Source organism: Sinocyclocheilus anshuiensis, unplaced genomic scaffold (genome assembly GCF_001515605.1).
Source record: "Sinocyclocheilus anshuiensis isolate Anshui unplaced genomic scaffold, SAMN03320099.WGS_v1.1 scaffold1126, whole genome shotgun sequence".
Classification (NCBI taxonomy): Eukaryota; Metazoa; Chordata; class Actinopteri; order Cypriniformes; family Cyprinidae; genus Sinocyclocheilus; species Sinocyclocheilus anshuiensis.
Window position 1 is genome coordinate 137,747 of NW_015537997.1, and position 7,491 is coordinate 145,237.

At 37.4% G+C, this 7,491-nt stretch overlaps 1 pseudogene; it reads right to left on the minus strand.

Moving 5' to 3' along the window:
• Positions 1 to 6,456, minus strand: part of LOC107676422 (vertebrate ancient opsin-like) — a 45,069-nt pseudogene extending 38,613 nt beyond the window's left edge.
• Positions 6,457 to 7,491: the final 1,035 nt, after the last annotated feature.

Genomic DNA, 7,491 nt, shown 5'->3' on the forward strand with positions numbered 1-7,491 from the left:
CCCTTTTTAAGGTCATGCCACAGCATCTCAATAGGATTCAGGTCAGGACTTTGACTAGGCCACTCCAAAGTCTTCATTTTGTTTTTCTTCAGCCATTCAGAGGTGGACTTGCTGGTGTGTTTGGGATCATTGTCCTGTTGCATAACCCAAGTGCGCTTGAGCTTGAGGTCACAAACTGACGGCTGGACATTCTCCTTCAGGATTTTCTGATAGAGTGCAGAATTCATGCTTCCATCCACCACCATGTTTGACTGTTGGGATGATGTTCTTTTTATGAAATGCTGTGTTGGCTAGTGAAATTTAACTCAGCTTTCTAAAATAATGTGGTTAATTGCAGTTCTTTCATGATTTAACAGGAGGGGGCAATTAATTTTTCACGTAGGGCCACGTAGGTTTGGACAGCTTTTTTCCCTTAATAAATGAAATCATCATTTAAAAACTGCATTTTGTATTTACTTGCATTATCTTTGTGTAATATTTAAATTTGTTTGATGATCTGAAACATTAAAGTGTGACAAACATGCAAAAAAATAAGAAATCAGGAAGGGGGCCAACACTTTTTCACACCACTGTATATGAATGATCAATATATTAAATGATTTAACGATATATTGAAAATAAAAATAATAATATAATGTGTAATGAAGGAACGTTGAGTTGCTTCATTTAAAGCTTATTGTATTACTGTATTAAAAGCTCTCTGTATTATATGCAGAATATTATGAGAGAGAGATGAACTGAGCAAGTGTGATTACCTGCATCTGATACAGCATTCATTCTTCAGCTCAATCTAATATTCACAATAAAACATTAGTTTGAATGTCTGCTGAGGAAAGCGATATCTTTGTTGTACTGTCCTTTCATCTTAAAATGAAAGTTAAAGTGGTCATCAGATGCAAAATTCACTTTTGTTGTTGTTTGAATATAAATGTGTGTTGGACGTGTATGTACACATCCACCCTATAATGATAAAAATCCACCCAGTGGTTTTTTAAAAATCCCTATTTTAAAATCCCCTTTCTCAAATCAGGCTGTTCTGAGATTCCTGTCAGAATGACATAGTTCTGCACAGGCCCCTCCCACGATAGTTGATTGACAAGGCCGTCTTACCTTAGACCCGCCCTGAGTGAGCTGTGAGCTCATTAACATTAAATAATCTGTCATTATTTGAACATTATTTCTCAGTGCCACTGCACTCAACAAAGCAAGGCAGCCCAAACGACGTAACAGGCAACATGCTGTCTGCCCCGTGATAACCTCCCCTTGCTGGGGTGCGTCGAAAGACGATGATCTTGTATCGACGATAGCCAGAGATATTGTCAAAAACATCAATGTTTGGCAATATTAAGAGGATTTGGCATTTCCAATTAATGTAGCCATGTTACATTCTTATTTTTATTGTCTATTATTATTATGAAGTTACTTTTATTAAATTACAATTCATTTGCCCCGCAATAATTACTGCATAACTGACGTGCTGCGAGGATAACAAAAGATTAAGCTATTTACCTTTTAAAAAAAGGTCTTTTAAAACAGGTCTATTATACAATTAATTATAGGTCTTTAATTAAAATATTAACACTGCAGTCATCAATAAAAATCATTGAAATATAAAGCTTAGCCTATAGGCCTATTTCAAGTACCGACTTTCAAAAACAACCTGTTTAACACGAAATATGTTTCTTCTAATTTTTTTTCACTATGTATGGGCCACAAGAGAAATACTAAGGGAATAAATGAAAACAGTTAGCTATATACCGTTATCAGCATATGTTGAAGTCGATTCGTCTCGTCATCTCTGAGAGAATCAGATGCCTATAGCTCCGTCATTACTCCTTCATTCCGTTTTATACTTTCACTTTCTGTATAGCGAATTGACTGAGATTAAGACATTGACTGGCATAACTCTTGCGCAAAGTTTGCACGTTGCTTGTTTCTATAATTTTGACATATGACATTCAGTGCTGCGAAAACATAGGCTTAATAAATGCATGAAAACACATCACTGCCAGGAGTTTTTGCCCTAATTTCAAGAGCTGGTTTAAATGCATAAAACTATAGTTTATGTAGCCTATATCTTAACGTTAAAGGAATATGATGGCATCCACTGGATGCCACTCTCTCGTGAACGCACGTACGACACTTAGCGGAAGCTAGAGATTAATGTTGATAAAGTTGTAAATATGGATATATGCATGGCTTCGCTTCAGAACGCCTTTATTAACTCCCCGGAGTCGTGTGAACTTCTTTTATAATGGATGGGTGCCATTTTTTGGACTTCAGATTTTGGGCTACCATCCACTCCCATTATAAGGTATGGATTAGCCTGGAAATTATTTAATATAACTCTGATTGTATTCATCTGAAAGAAGACTGTCATATACACCTAGGATGGCTTGAGGGTGAGTAAATCATGGGGTAATTTAATTTTTGGGTGAACTATCCCTTTAAGATTACTTTTATCATGCAAACTACACTATACAGCATGTTATATGCATGTGTGTGGGGGACAAAGGGACCGCATCACAGCAGAGTATGCTGCCCATATCATAAATCAAAGCCAATGAGAGACAGTTGTCGGAGAACACCTGAAAAACGTGACCGAATGAAGGATATTTGTCTGTATTTGCAGTACACAAGCCGCGGTTCAGCTGCACGCGACAAACGCTGCCAGTGTGGAAGCTCAATGGGCACGTGCTGCTCCCGCTCTGCATACACACAGCTTCTGCGCTGCCTCCGCTCTGCTTGCGCATCTAGTGTGAAACCGGTGTAAGGCGCAAATTCTACACAGCATTCTGCACCCTTAAAGGCACCGCAGAAAGGCGACAGGACAAAAAAGACGCTTTTGTATTGTTTATTTGCAAGTGTTCAAACATTTTAGCGACTGTCCCACATACAACATTACTTAAGGTAGAACCGTAATGATAATACTACCGTTTAAAAAATACAGTGGCACTGCCAGTATTTTGGAGCCTTTGTAGCCTATCGCGATACTACCGTAGTACCGGTAAGCCTCACACAGCTTGTCTTTTGCTCTAACAACATTATGAGCTTTGCTGCTATAAATAGCATGCAATAATGCAAGTTAAAAGGTTACCAAGAAATGACACTGTACATTTATATATTACAAAATACTTTTTTTAGCTGTCAAGATTTCCCCTTTAGGCTTCCCTTTTATGATGGAGCTAACATCCTTCCTGACTGTTAATCCCCCATACATTTCCAATAAAGACTGATGAAATGCAAATAGATTCAATTACATTTGGGAGAGATTTGTATCCAAAGAAACTTACATTGCATTCAAACTACAGATTTTATCAGTTCATGCATTCTATGCATGCATCCTTATAATTAGACTCATGACCTTGATGATGCTAGGAATGCAGAATAGAAAAGAATCTGAAGGACAAAATTACTTAAAGTACTTTGCAACCACACTCATCAGCTGTGCCACTTTACTCCCAATTTGAGTACAAATCATGGGGGGAAAAGCTGATAACTTACTGGTTACTTAATTTTTAAATAAAATAAACTCAACATTTTTATTGGTAAAACAACTCTAATGGTGCATCCCAGTTTCTAGATATTTTTAAGAGATGAGGTGATGTTTGGAGGTTTTAGATTCTTTCATATCCATCAAATTGGGTATATCACATCATCCCAACATCTTGAGGTATAAGACTTTCGGTTGACAAAATTTGATAGATAATACAGACATTATGGATTTAATGTCAGTTTCAACAGGTAAGTGTAGACTGTAACAAGGGTGATTTTGTCATGTACACACTTAAAAATAAAGGTTCTTTATTGGCATCTATGGTGCCATGATGAACATTTAATTTAATTCCCATTGCACAAAAGTTTCTTTACAGTGGAAAAGGGTTTTTCAGATTATTAAAATGTTATTCACACACACACACACACACACACACACACACACACACACACACACAGTAGAGCATGCCATTAGCATCACTGTTAGACATTTCTGTAATTTCTATTTACTGTGTATCACCCAGTATAATACTGCAAATTCCCTTTACAGTAAATAACTGTAATTCCCTTTGCATCATGGGAATTTACTGTGAAGTCAAACACCACATACAGAGACTTGTTTTTTGTTTTTTTAAATTGCTGTATACTACTGTATTTGCCGTAACAGCCTCTTTGGCGCCATTCCATTGACGTTTTGTATTTTCCTCCTCATTTCTTACATTTGGATTGGCAGGGTTTGCCTTACACCGTGTCTACAACGCCACAACAGCTCGAGACTGTCTACACTGGACGTGTTAAATCGTTTGTAACGACTGACAAATTATACTACTGTATGTCAGAATAGGGTTAGGGTTAGGTCAGAATAGGGTTAGGGTTTACTGTCCGGCATCCATTGTAGATAGTATCACTGATTATAATCGGTTCTATAAGAAAGACATCAGAAAGACCAGCAAACAAGGTCCTAAATATATTTATGTATGCCTGTATGGATTTTTTTTGTCAGTGTTTTTGCACACCAGTTTAACCTAGTAACATTTACTCGTAAACATGGTGGTAACATAAACTTTAACACCGTAAACTGTGCTGTCGTTTCAATTATCAAATGACTTTGTCAGCTTTTTGAATTACCAAATTAAAATTATTTTAACGAGCAATGCTTATCTTATATTAACATTAAGTTAACTAAAGTGAAATTTTGTTCAGGTGTTAACGTTGGCCAGCCTATTGAGAAAATAAAATCGTATGTTAGCTAGGTTAAACAAAAGTTTTACGGCCGCCTTTCCAGTTTTAGCATTAGTTTGTTAGTTTGTTTAATAGAATTTAAGATTTACTGCATTTTTGGTGTGTTTTAAAGGCAATGAAGCATCAAGAAAGACATGAGCAGGCCAGCCACGCTGAGACTGATAATTCATGGTAAGAGAAGAACTTCACTATGATTTTGAGAGGTTTGTGTATTATATATGGGGTTTTCCTTCTAAAAATGTGTAATTTTTTTCAGGGAACATATTTCTCTTTGTAACAAAGTGGTTGGTGAGCAAAGGTGGCCTATGTTTTGGAGCAGCACCTGGGATTTAAAAATGCCTTATATCTATTTTTTGACTGATTATATTTTTTCCCCATTATTTTCTGTTGCCTGAATATTATTTGTGAGGATAAATCCAGAGGATACAACATAATGCACTGTAAAAAGTCATAAGACAGGAGAAACGGTGAAGATGCACTGTTCCAGCATTGGAAGACTGTGTATTTCTAAGTGTTATATACACAATGTTTTAAATAAAGAATTTAATATTTTGTAATAATTGTGTCTGTTTGAATTGAATGTCAGTAGTACCTATGTAGGATAAAAAATACAATTAATTCTATATTAAAAATTATAAAATCTACTGAAATCTATATTCAAATTAATGAATTACAGTAGTATACTGATGTATTACACGATTACAGTACCACATAGTTACTGCAAAACTGAAATACAGTTATGGTACTCTAAATCTTAATTACAACCCTTTGAAATGTCTAACAGTGATCATTGATTTGATTCCCAGAACTGAAAAATTGTATACCCTGTATAAAAATGTCTGCCAAATGTATATAGTACAAGTAAATGTGTTTTGAAACATCTTGAATTGTTTTCTTTGAATTAACTGTTGATATTAAATGATCATCAAATGATTGTGACATTGCCAACTGGAAAGATGATCATTTGTTGTGTTCTTGTGATGAAATCCTTATGTTCTCAGTACATGTCACAATAATTTTGTGTCTGAAACAATAGTTTTAAGAAAGAAAACGAAACAGACATCCTAATGTAAGCACTAAATCTACAGCTTTTAAATGTGTTGAAAATGTTATACATTTTTGAGTTTTATAAGCTACTAAGAGTTTTGAAAATGTACCACTTACCCTACAACTTGTTAAAAAAAAGTAAACTTCCGAAACGGAGCTGGTTAATAATGTCTTATGAGTACGTACCGAAGCAAGAGTTGATGAAGCCGTACCACATGCAGCCGTGCCGTCCGAGCAGCCACCGTCCCCGCACACTGGACGCGAAGCTCAGGGTCGTCCCGAACATACACACCAGCATGTCACTGACGCTAATGTTAAGAAGCAGCACGTTAACTGGCGTCCTGAGCGTCTTAAACGTACAGAAGAGGACTAATACGATAAAGTTGTTGAAAAAGCCGAAAGTCATGATGAATCCCAGGAACACTGACAGGGCGATGAAGCCCGCGCGTGAGAGCGTCTCCACTGGCGAGTCGCTTCAGTCCTCATCCAGAAGAGTTAACCGATCTTCCTCGCTCATGTTAAAGCTGTAATTTAAATCAGCCTGCTCGGAAAACATCAAGGAATAGTTAGAAAGGTTATTTTAAGTCAGTGCTTGATTTCTTCGGGTAAGAGCCTCTGATTTATCCGTTAGTCTCCTTTAGTGAACACCCCAGCGCAACCCGGCGCATCAGAATCATGATTCGGCACAGATGATGATGATGATGATTCTCATTGACAGCGGGCTTCACCTTTCAGAGCACTTTGGACTGTTGACAGGTGCGCTTCGCTTGACGCTCAAAAGAGACACACAAGCCGATCTAGGTAGCAATCAGACGGTTCTGCTCATTCATTTCCGCAGTATCCATCAGAGTTTTTGAACTAGTATCAGTTTTTCACGAGGTCGTAGCGCGCGTGTCGCTGCAAATTAATGTTGACCGTTTGGTGTCCGTTCATGTGTTACTTCATTTGTCTGCACATTGTTGCATTCTAGAGGCAAAATGTTCCCTTCTCAGTCCCAGCTGTGAACCCGTCGTTCAGTATTTCAGCCGAGTGCGCGAGCTTTGCTCCATGGACGCGCAACAGGCGTGCAATATAAAGGCATCTTGACGTCATGCGAGAGCGTTATGAGCTTATTGTACTTGACCTACAGGAGACGACCTAATAGGTACATAATACCACTGGCAATTTTGATCTGGGTGGGTTTGCTGCCAAAAGCTCTCTTTTTTTAGTTCCACCTGACCATAGAAGCCAGTCCCATTTGAAGTTCCAGTCGTGTCTGACAGCTGAATATACTGGAGTTTGTTTTTGGATGAGCGAAGAGGATTTTTCTTGAATTAATTTTCTTGAGTTATTTATTTCTTTTTATTTTTTTACATTTTTACCCAGGTACTGGGTAGTTTTCTGCACTCTAAAAAAATGTTTTTTTTGTTTTTTTTTTCACCCAAATGCTGGGTTCAGCTTGTTGGGTCGTTTTATTGGGTGATTTTTAATAATATTTTTTACCCAGGTGCTGGGTAGTTTTTATGTAACTCAGATGCTGGGTCATTTTAACTGTCAAATTATGAACCCCCTCACACACCTACCCAGTGCTGGGGCAGTGTAACCAAAGACTACAGAATACCCAAGACGTGTCACTCGAATAGTTTTGAATGGGGGAAAAATGCAATCCTCAATATAGACCAATTCAAGGACGTAAGCAATAACAAATGCATTGGAATGCTACTGTTG